At 46.3% G+C, this 12124-nt stretch overlaps 1 long non-coding RNA gene across 1 annotated transcript in view; it reads right to left on the bottom strand.

The window, feature by feature from the left end:
* LOC125946397 (uncharacterized) overlaps window positions 1-9573 on the bottom strand; it is a 77021-nt gene extending 67448 nt beyond the window's left edge. Inside the window, exons 1-2 of the long non-coding RNA XR_007467554.1 lie at window positions 9390-9573; window positions 8674-8774 (exon numbers count right to left, since the gene is read on the bottom strand). This is a non-coding gene — a long non-coding RNA (uncharacterized LOC125946397). The remainder of the gene's footprint in view (window positions 1-8673; window positions 8775-9389) is intronic.
* Between the last annotated feature and the right edge of the window lie 2551 nt (window positions 9574-12124).

Genomic DNA, 12124 nt, shown 5'->3' with positions numbered 1-12124 from the left:
GTTTTTCACAGCGATTGAAATGCGAGCCAACGGCGCCGCAACGCCAGAAAAGCGCGTGACAGTTATGTCTATTGATTACGCAGACTTTATGGGTGCGTAAATTAGCGACGTTTTCTTTTTTTCTCTCCTTTACTTGCGCGGGATATAGGTAGAAGATGCCGTAACTGAAGGAATGCTACTGTGGCATTGCTAGGTCTCGCCACCTTACTCCCGAGAGTGTGGAGAAAAACCACACTGCTGTTCAGAAACAGTGACTTAGCTTCGATAACACGCCTTAGATATTCATACCACGAGACACTGCCTGAAAACGGCTCTTCCGCTTCTGCGCCCTGCAGTGCAGGCTTAATGTTTCGTGCAGCGAAGTTATAGCGCAGGGACCACTGAGAAGGCGTCGTAAATGTCTATACCCCGTGTAAAGATGCAGGAACGTCTAATAAGGACATGGTCGTAAAACTCGCCACCGGTGTGAGTCGGTGAGAATGTGCAGTGCCCAGCATTTGTAAGGCACCAGTAACGACGCCTCCCGCCCGCGATGAGCCCGAGGGGTGTTGCCTGCCCGAAATTATACACGTGCGAGCCGTTTGCATAATCATTAAGAGACGCGCAAAGTTGCGAAGGCGACACGAAATAGCCCCACGTTCAAGGGCAAGGCTGAATGGAAATAAGAACCGATGTCACACGCACGAACACACGATCTGAGAATTCGCTATAGGCGTGAATTATTCACCGTTTCGTTCTTCAAGGATGGGCTTCTGATAGTCACTCTTTCCGAGTCGCCAGCTCCGAGTGACGCAAATTAGATAAAAGCGGAGCCCGCATTTGCATATTCTATTAATTCCGCTTACTCATGTCTTTCTCTGTGTGATGCAGGTTTCGTGGTGCCGAGCGGAGGCGGCCGTTGACAGCCTTCAAGAAAAAAATAGAAAACAAGGGGGGGGGAAGACAAGCCCAACTCGGCCCTTGCGCCTGCGATGCGCCGGTCGAACTGACGTTGCCTTGGTGCCTGCGCAAAAACTATTTTCTTCGTATGATAGGGCGGTGATTGACATCCCTTTTTCGTTGTAACGCGTAATAAAAGCTGTTACTATGTACATACCGTTTCGCTTGTGTAAACTTTCTTTTCTGCTTTCAGTTTATGCTTCCATCAAAGCTCATGCAACCTATGTACTAGTCCATGCGTCGTGTGACGTGATGGCTTACGCTTCTGACGCAGAGAGCCCAAACGATGCACGAAGCAGATGCGAATTGAATTACGACACACAGGAAGCATGCGATATTCAGGCCAAGTAGGCTCGGTTAAGGTCCTCAATCATTTTTTGCAATTCGTCCCCAGTGTTGCTGAACAGGACAATGTCATTTGCAAACACTTCAACTGATAGCTTATGGCAATTCTAAGCTATCTTCCATGCATTTATATCAGTAAATTTTCAATTATATGCGTTCGATTCGCCACGGCCGACAAAAATGGTCTATGTAAGATGGAATAAAGTTCTGCATGATGCGGTATTGCTTGGTCTTAGTATTTAAAACCTTAAGCAATACGACACAGCGTTCCTCTCGAAAGTGACAGCGCATATGCCGCAAGAGACACAATAAGCTGCATTGCACGGGAGAGGCATCGTGATAGCTGGAGTTTCAGTTAAGGGCGGAAGTTCTAGTTAGCTGTAGAGTGGCGTTACGAGCGACTGATGGCGAAGTCCGTAAGGTGCTGGTGTCCCGTAACTAAACAGTTACCTGACTCACCCTTACCACTAGGTTTTAATACGAAGTACCAAACAGCAGTACCAAAACTTAAAAAAAAAAGAAGCAACGCAACTGCCGTAAGCCAGTATGTTGAACACATTACATCTAATGCCGATGTGACACGGGCACTCTCGATCGCGATACAGCCTGATCGGGATCGAATTTCTCGATCGTGATTGCTCCATTTGCGCAAACTGTGGAAGGAAACTAACGCAATAGAGAAATTCGGTCCCGACTACGATCGAAAGTGTGACCAGGCTATAATTAATTTAGCATGATGATATAAAAAGGACGTACAGATACATTACAAATCGCTGAAAAGCTTCGGAAGTTTCGCGGACGCGTTGCACGTGATATTGGCCTAAAATTAAGCGCTTATGGCACATATACACTCACGGCTACTCATTTATACAGCGGGTAACCAGATCAATATAATGAAAGCATGCGTGAATAAATTAGCTAAACTGGCCGATGCGGTATATACATGGGCGTGCGTGCGTGCATGGGTCTTCACGAAAAGGCTTTCGAACTGCTCGCAGCCTGACCAAACCCACGTCTGCGCCAACAGCACGAATATTAAGCCACACGAAATAAAGAAAAGGCTCGAGAGGGACGTGGCTGTAGGATAAAGGCCCAAGCGGGCGGTTCGCGTAACCCATCACAGAACACATCAGCCCGGCTATTGCGGAAATCCTACGGCCTAAATGCTGCTCAAACATTGATGCTGTCTCACTGTTCTCGCTGCTCGCTTAGCTTGGGACGATTCCTTAAGCCAACGAGTAAAGAAGGCCAAATGTCTCCTCCGAAGATGGGCCGAGAATAAACAAAAAGGAGGACGGGTGTCTTGTTGACGCAACGGGGCGTCATCCGCTTCCATCTACCGGGGCACCGTGTGACACGGAAAAGAACAAACGAACCGCGCATTCATTCACGGTGTCACCGCTGTCTTTCTCAGTAATTTACTGAGTGCAGGTCGCGAGGGTAGACGGGAGAGATGCGGCGAAAGTGATTCGCGGAGTCGTGAAAGAGCTCATGGTAATTAACAGCGCCATAATTCGCTTCGTACAAACACGGAGCCCTTCCTCGCTTGATGAGCACAGCATAGGAGGTGCCTCGGCTGACCTACAGAGCAAATACGTATAAACGCCGATTCCCGAGAGAGGACTCAGAAACATTAGTAATATAGGTTTCATTTTTTTTCTTTCGCTCCTCTTTACCAACGGTGATGTCGCCTTGACACAGTGACCATAATTTGAGAAGGGAATCCATTAGCGAACGTATAGCAATTAACAAATCGACGTTGTCGCCCTCAGCATTTGCGTGTTCGCGCAGGGGAACGTGGTGGAACTTCACCGTGACACAGATGCGGTGCGCACCTGGTGCAGGCAAGCCATAACGGGGAGGTCAGAGAGACACGTAATTGTTTTCCCTTTCCGCCTTCCCAAGTCGCTCGAGCAGCAAACGCCTAAGGGATTCAATTAGCAGCGGGCGTTTGCGCATTTGCGGCAATAATACTTCGTTATTTTTTTGTTTTTGTTTTCCACCGGTGACGCAGTATCTGGTCCCTCATTTGACGCTTCGAATGTACGCTAAAGAGGCGACAATTAACCGCGATGCTTCGGGACACCGAGTAGCACAGGAGTGGGTGTAGCCCAAGGATTTGACTTGGCTTTCACGCGCTTATCAGAACGTGCTATACCTGAATGTTTCCACGGCCCGAACTGCCTGCAGTTTGTTACGTTTGATTTCAACGGAGGGCTGCTTAGACTTCACCCTTTGATTGCTTAAGCCTGTAGTGTAAAGGTGATAGCAGAGCGTGGCTATAACTGTGAAATGACAGAGACAAAAGACTTTAGCATCCGTTCATCGGGAGTGTCGGGTGCTCTGCGGGGGGTTTATATATGCTCTCTTTTTCACGGCTTCGTCGCTAGCATTGAACAATAAGCTTTAATGCTATATAAACGGTTACGACTACCAAAACCGCGACCGGTTGTTCTACTTGGTGCGCAAGAGTAGAAAGGTTCTGTTTGCTTAATTTTTTTATCACGAGTTCTCGAATTTCCCGACGAAATCATGAATGTATGCTCCACAAAATTAATTCGAGCCAGGTTTGCGTGACAGCAAGCCAATTTACAAGCCAGCCCCTTTCTTTCCGTGTGCATGACAGATACCGTTGCCGAAACAAAGACGGCAAGACATCTGTGTACAGTTCCTCTCGAAATCACCTTCAAGCGACGATACTACTTAGGTCATGATAAATTTCATTTGCAAATCATATGTATCTAAAGCTACAATTTTAACCCCATTTTACATGACGGGAAGAAACGTTACCTAAGTCGCCTGCGAATAGGAGTTTCTTTTACAAACGTCTGCTCTTACCTAATTGGAATGGTGAAAAGTTCCAATCACCACCCATTCCCCCCCCCCCCCTCCCCCCTCGTAGAAGAAACCATTAAACAGCTCCTGTATGGCTGTCCAACATACGAGGATGAGAGGCTTGCCCTTTGGGCAGCTTTGTGGCACCTAGATGACAGGCCTTTTACAGAAGTGCAGATTCTGGGACGGGGGCCTTGTGCATCTGCGATGCGTAGAGACCCAAATGAGCTGTTACGCTCCTTGAGATGCGCCAGTCTGTATGACTGCTTGTAGTGTAAAGGTGATAGCAGAGCGTGGCTATAGCTGTGAAACGACAGAGACAAAAGACTTAAGCATCCGTTCATCGGGAGTGTCGGGGGCTCTGCGGGGGGGGTTTATAAATGCTCTCTTTTTCACGGCTTCGTCGCTCATATTTCATTCTTACCCCCCCCCCCCCCCCCCCTTCCCTCAGTGCTGGGTAGCCAACAAGGCTCCCCAAGTCGTAAACCTGGCTGCCTTTCCTTTATAGGACTTATCTCTCTTTCATTTGCACTTACTCGGCCAACTCAAGTACATTCAAGTGCTATACGCACTCTTGTTCAATGAGAGTGGGCAGATTGCTAACAAGAGAGCAGCTACTGTAAACAAAACTAAAGAAGCCAGAGGGACCGGTTTGTCAATAACTGGAGCAAAATAAGCGGAACCATTCATCTAAGCAACCTGGTAACGGATTCAGGCCTTTTGGTTTTGGTGTGTGCTTTTTACAAAATATTTGTATTTCTAAACACGTTTCTTGGAGATGACTCCATTTTGTTACTTAATAAAAATGATCGTTATTATTGATTGCAACGGCGCTTTGTAGCACTATATATTTTGCAAATACATTATGGCGTCGAAGTAGATTTTTTCGTCTCCGACGAGTCTTTTTGTCAAACTGCATTAAAAACCCCCTAGAAATTTCGGCATACTTTCGTCTAATGAAGACGAGAATATGTAAATTGCCAAATCTTTTTTAAAATGCGAGCGCCAAGAAGTCCAAAAGCCCATGCATACGACTGGAGAAATTTACAAGCCCGACTCGGTGAAGGCGACAAGCCCAGATCCTCTTATAGCAGAATTGGTCACAGCCCGCATTCCCTGTAAACCATGCAGTCTTAATCTACTGAAGATTATCTCTCTGCTATGTTAAACAGTGGTGCTTGCAACAACCTGATTATAATTGCGATGTTATTTCACAGTATCATGTTAAGCGGCTACATTTAGTTTGATGCGAAAAAACTTATAACGCCAGAAAACAAGTCTTCCTAGGAATCTAAGCTGCTGCGGTTGCTGGCCACTAAAGTGTTATAGCGATCGTTTGCTCCAGTGCATGTGTGTGTACTTGTTATTTTGATCCCTTTTCCTTGCAACTAATCCACTTCACATATGTAGGGTATAGTTTACGTGGGCAGTTCCTGATGATCATAATGATGGTGGTGACAGCGAGACTGGTGATGATGATGATGATCCACCGGAATTTGAACAAACCGAAATTGCGGACGATACGGGGAAAGAATCGGGCGGCAATATAAGAGGCAGAATGGATAATTTGGCATCAGGTACTGCTCAACTCTTCTATTACGTCTTGTTCCCCTTTCTTTTCTCTCACACACGGACAGACACGTATACAGAAAACTTGACGCGCACACGAGGGAGGAGAAAAGTTGTGCGCTTATGAGAAGATTCATTTGCGTGTTGATGTTCTCTGCAAGGGCCGCATTATTTACGTGTCACCATTCCTGTGCCTTCCATCGCTGACTTGCCCTTGATCTTCGATGTATCTTCGAGGAGGCCGACAAGGAAGCGAGACAGACAAAAAGACGTGCGTCGTCCATGTCATAAAAGCAGCCCCTCGTAGGTTTGTCGTCCATCGCCGCGGTTGCATCACAAGCTGTTTTTTGCTGTTCAACGGTTTTCAAAGAGGTTTTCCTCCGGAATCGTGGGAATGGAGGTAGGGACTTGAAGAGTCGGGAGGTCAAATTAATGCATAGTATGGTACCCAGCACATCCACCAATTTGTCACGGTAATAACAGGACAAGCAACAGCCGGCCACACAGCAGAACAGCTGATGATGATGCTGCGATCGAGCAGCACGTCTTTTTCGTCGTCTTCGTCTCTCCTGACCGAATCCTCCGCGGCGCACAAAATAAAGCACAAGCAAACTGTAACCGCACAATAAGCGGAAATGCACTGAATTGATGTGTCAATATATAGCTCACACCTTGCGTCGAAGAAATCGAAAACGCGCTCTTTTTTTTTTTTTAATGCGAAGCATTTCTTGGCGAACATTTGCCACTTTGACAGTATCTATCTATCTATCTATCTATCTATCTATCTATCTATCTATCTATCTATCTATCTATCTATCTATCTATCTATCTATCTATCTATCTATCTATCTATCTATCTATCTATCTATCTATCTATCTATCTATCTATCTATCTATCCGCCTACGTCCTGGTGCTCTCATGGTCGTGTCGATGACTTAGTATTTACCAAAATTGGCATAGTATGACAAGAGTGTACGACGAACATAAATGATAGGTTACTACATGAATATCATGACATGTGTGTCATGTAGGTCATGCAACAGCTGCCTACGCATTGGTGCTCTCATGATCGTTTCGTTTGCTTGGTAGGTACCAAAATTGGCATAGTAGGACAACAGTGTATGACGAACATAAATGATAGGTCATGACATGAATTTCATCACATGCGTGCTATGTAGGTCATGAAACAGCCGCCTAAAATGACAATGACCCAGCGAAAAAGTATTAACATTCAAAAACCACTGAAATGGGTTCGGACGTAAGTACTAAGGGAAGGAAACACTAAAGGATGATGGCAGAAGCCATAGACATGAGCATGACTCAGAAAAAATGACAATGATTCAGCAAAAAAAAAGAATAACACTGAAAAACCACTGAAATGGGTTCGCACGTGGGTACTAAGTGAAGGAAACACTAAATTATGGGGGTAGAAGCCAGAATCATGACCATGACTAAGCAAAAATGAAATGACTAACTCAGCGAGAACAAATTAACACTCAAAAAGCACTGAAATGAGTTCTGACGTGGGTACTAAGTGAAGGAAACACTACAGGATGATGGTAGAAGTCATAGTCATGAGCATTACTCAGCGAAAAAAAAGATGAACACTCAAAAACCAATGTAATGGGCTCGGGTGTGGTACTAAGTGAAGGAAAAGGCTGAAGATTGATGGTCGAAGTCGTATTCATGAGCATGACTAAGGCTTTCGCCTTAAGGTCTCCTAATTAGGCCTAGCTAAAGGGACTCCTCAGGACTCATGACATGAATGTCATGACATGCGTGTCATGTAGGTCATGAAACAGCCGCCTAAGTCTTGGTGCTCTCATGGTAGTTTCGTTAACTTGGTAGGCTTGCCGCACACTGCTTCGCATAACATCGATTCCCACAGGTGTGGGATCTGCCGGCTTTTTTCTTTCTTTCAGCGTTCTTTTTTTCCCCGAGTTGGAAGCATCTGGTGGCCGGTTGGATCGCTGTGTGACGAGTGCAATGAGTTGGGCCGACCGCTTTAATTTCACGTGTCTTTTTTACCATCGAGTTACATGCGAGCTCGGAGTGTGGTGGGCATGTGGCGAATCAAGGCCGCCGGAATGTAGGAAAAAAAAATGCGGCACTCACGAGGAAGTTCACTGCTGCCCTCACATGGACGCCGTATTGATTTACGAAAACAAAACTCGCCTCTCTGACAGAGTATGATTGAACGCTGCGCGTGCGGTTGCGCAAAGAAGGAAAAGTGGAAGCGCGCGTGGACGACACGAAACATCTGCGGGACTGGTGGACCGAAGCCCAGGAGGGTTGCTCAATGCACGAAGACCAGACTGAGACGAAACAACGCTCGTGTGTTGCCGCACTTAGGCATCCGAATAGTTGTAGAAGATAAAAAAAAGGAAGCATACAGGGAAAATAACAAATTATGAATAATAGTTTCAGTATTCACAAAAGAAGGAAGAAAAATAAGGGAACGTTCCAGCATCTAGGTGTTCGTTAAACATAGGCTGCAACCGATTGTGATGTCAGAAAGTTACTAGCAAAGGCAGCTTACCAATGGTAAAACAGTGCATACGACCGAAAATTTTTGTGCTGTCCCAGGGCCCATTTTCACAGAAATTTTCGCTGTTCTTACGCTATACAATGTTCGCAAGAGCCAATCGTGAAGGAGGACATATTAGCGGAGGCTGTCGGCAAGGTAACACTTACGAAAAAAAATAATGTAAGACGGAAGCACCGTCTGCGATTTGCTATCACCGTGGCGATCGTCTCGTTATCCCGCCAATCGCTATTATGACTGCCGGGAGCCCAAGCATTGCCCTATCGGGAAACTTCCTTACGCAAGGCAATTTTTCTGAATACAGGCCCTGGCTTACTGTTTCCCGCTTGTAAGAGTATATAAATGTAAGGTGATGACAGGGACAGGATCTCTAGGCAGACTTGGCGACAGTTGTGACAAACAAGTGTACTATTGAAAATGTGACAAATGGTACACTGACATGCATCTCAACTGCAGAACCTCTTCAATGCTCGATAAACGTGCACTGAAAAACACCTCGAACATAACACTGGTCTGGTGGGCACCTTAAGCACAATCCATCTAAGAACAGAGAGATAAAGGAATGAATGAAAGGCATGGAGGTTAACCAGGGACTAAGCCTGATTGGCTACCCTGCACAGGGGCGAAAAGAGAAGGGGAGAAATAAATTAACGAAGGAGAGAAAGTCAATAGTTAATGTGCACTGGAGTCGATGACGTAACGGAAGTTCTCAGCGCTTTGTCACATATGGTCGCTCAGTCCAGTTGCCCTCAGGAATTGCAGTAGCGATTTTAATTCTGGCCTTGCATGTGCAGCGGTAATATGAGAGACCATGGCCTCAAGATCTTGTCGAACGAGAAAAGTATTCCGTCTAGCGAAATATTACATACGGCAGGCACCTGATGACACAGAAGTTACACTTAGCGGGCATGCGTTTTCGAGTAGAACTGTGAATAAGGTAAGAATAAACTAGAGGAATTAGACACGCATAGAATATCGCTATAGTGACCGCGCCTTGACAGGGCGGCTGCACATCCCTCCATCGACACACTTACTCTTATTTAACGTTAAGGCTGTCAGACTGTGCCGGATAGTCCAGTATGAAGAGGAACACCTAACTGGCACTTCCGCAAAGATTACTTGAGGAGAAAGATGTCAAACCTGAGCTGCTATTACCTGACTTGTTTTTCACGCTGATTTCAAGTAGGCATCCGTTCCAACTAGTCCAGCTTTCTACCTTATTGCTAAACAAGGTACGAGGTACACTGGCAGGAAGCGTCACGAAACCGAGTGAACGCCAGGAGGTAACACGCGTCCCTGGCTAGACACCCTCGTGACAAGAAACGGCGCCGCACACGAAAGACGGACGCAGATTTGAACGTCTATGTTGTGGAGCGACGCCTGTTTATATACGAAGCAGGTCGCCATTGTGCAACATCGATCCATCATCCACACGGGAGCGGCTTCCGGTGCCTACGCCCATGTCCGCCGACGACCCTGTCAGGTGCAAAAACACGACATCGCGCTCTCCGACAGCAACTTTTGTTATTGGGTTATTGCATCACACGTGTTGTTTATGTTCCACACGAATAAAACGTCTAACCCGCGCTGCGCAATTTAGTACAGCACCACTTTGGACCCCTTCATTTTGCGTAAACCTTAAGTTTTCATGACGGCGACACAGGGACCCAATGTTCGAAGCTTTTCGTTTATGAAAACTGCGTGCCCTATTATCCGACGAGGCCATCACACTGTCACTTTCCGCTTCATGGTCACCGCCATCGTGTCCGGCTGATGTGTATCGCGGAAATTGGCTATTACTACCTCTAACCATTTATGACTCAGGAAACACTTTCGAAAAAGAAGGAAAACTGTTCATTGCGAAACGGCACCTTTTCTGTATTGCGTCATGCCGGCGCACATAGTGACGAGCATTTATTCCTCGCTTTGTACATTCTGGTCAAAGCACTGAACCATATACCAATCAATATGTTTAAGGACAATGTCTTTCTTAGCGAGTTATACCTCACTTTCAGCATCGGTTATCTGAATTTCTAGCCTTTGAGAGCGCAGCTCTTTTAGGCTCCCGTTCCTGGGTTGAGCGTCGGCGTCCCTCGGCGTAACCGCGTGAACGCGCTCGTGCCACTGCTCGCGCCTTCGTCGTCGTCTTCTTCAACAGCTGGCTCCGATGCTGCTCATAATGTCAACGTTCCCATAATGCCCTTCCCCCCTGCGAAGGGCTAACAGCATTGGCTCACTGCCAGTCAGCTGCAGTGGTTTCGGTCTCAAATTATTTGCCTCAATATAACGTAAAATGAAAACCCGTATACAGCTGCGCTCAAATTACGCATTAGGGGAGTATCGTAATCGTCGGAAATTCTTAAAGCGAAGCTTTATATGGCTGTACCCTCGGGTTGAGCTCGTGCTCGTACTCGGCTCGCTCTCGTGCCACTGCTCACGCATTCGTCGTCGTCTTCCACAGCTGGCTGCGTCGCCGCTCATTCCAGCGTATAATTTCACTTCCGAGTCTTCTGTCGCCGAAATGGGGAGGCCGCGTTTACGGGGGTGTGAGCCATTCACTGTCTTACGTAACGGACAGATTTATTTTTGAAGCAATTTGAGTTCGAAGAATCGCAAACTGCAATGGCAGGCGAATGCTGCTAACCACGCCGCCTAGCAAACCGTAGAAATCGGACGCAAGTGACAACGGCGGGCTGCGGGCGCACCGTCAGTGACGTCGTCCTCTCCGTCGCAGCCGAACGTGTGTGTAACCTCATTAAGAAACAAGAAGACGTAACCAATAATTGAGAAATACTTTAATGAACCGTTGGGGCTAACCGAGTCCTAAACACCGGGGCCGCACGTTTCAGCTTCGCTGGTTATAACCATCTGTACGGAGTGCTTGGGCGGTGATTTTTTTTTTTTTCGTGGGCCGATCGTAAATATAGTGCAGTGCAAAAATGTAGGCCTGTATCGAAGGTAGTGCAGTCTTTAATGTGGACGGTTCCCGTGGGTATGTGCAGTCTTATAACGTGAGCCGATCCCGAAGGTAGTGCAGTCCAAAAATGTGGGCCGTTCCCGAGAGTGTCTAAAGAGTGTCTAAAGAGTGTCCAGAGTGTCTAAAAATGTGGGCCGATCTTGAAGATGGCGCACTCAGAAAATTGAAGTAGTCTGATGCTCCCCCTACTTCCTTCAAGCGAGGGGTCACGTGATAGAGTGCCATGCGATGCGACTCAGCCCCATTCTCACCTTCAACTTGCTCAGGAAGACATTGGCTTTGATCGACTTCAAGTGGAGGTTGAATCGTCATTGAAACTTTTTTTTTCAGAGGGAATGCGTGAAGTTCCGCAATATATGTTTATTTAAGCAAGATTTTACCCATTGCATCCAGATAACAAAAAGGAAACGTATTATTTGCGAGCTTTATCTTTCATATCCGATCACCTGCGACTTAATTCACAAAGCTAAAGTCACTATTGGCTGTCATCCACCTTTTCGGGGAGTTTTAGCTAGAGCTTTTTTGTGAACACGGACCTTAAATGTAAGCGAAAGACACGGTTCAACGTGTTCGTTTTTTCTGATCACAAGATAATGCTTTTAAACTATGGTATATTGAAGTAACGGCGAGCATGACAAAACTATACCTGTATGTGTAACACATACGATTGCCGAAATTTGATTGCAGCGTGTGAAAAGAACAAGGCCAGTCTGCATTACACGCAATACGTTGTTGGCATTCAATAACGAGAAATTTCGCGCGTAATTTTAAGATCCGTTAGTCGGTACAATGTTCATTACTTTTGCTCTGTGGACGACAGAAAAGTGGCACACAAGACGTTTTGCACGATGAGACTGCCACCCTTTCCGGCATCTTCGAACACGCTGGCAATTATAGATTAAGTTCGGGTACG

The sequence above is a fragment of the Dermacentor silvarum genome, chromosome 6, assembly GCF_013339745.2.
Source record: "Dermacentor silvarum isolate Dsil-2018 chromosome 6, BIME_Dsil_1.4, whole genome shotgun sequence".
Taxonomy (NCBI): domain Eukaryota; kingdom Metazoa; phylum Arthropoda; class Arachnida; order Ixodida; family Ixodidae; genus Dermacentor; species Dermacentor silvarum.
Note: the sequence above shows the minus strand (reverse complement) of the source record. Positions and strands in the feature narration are given on the sequence as shown.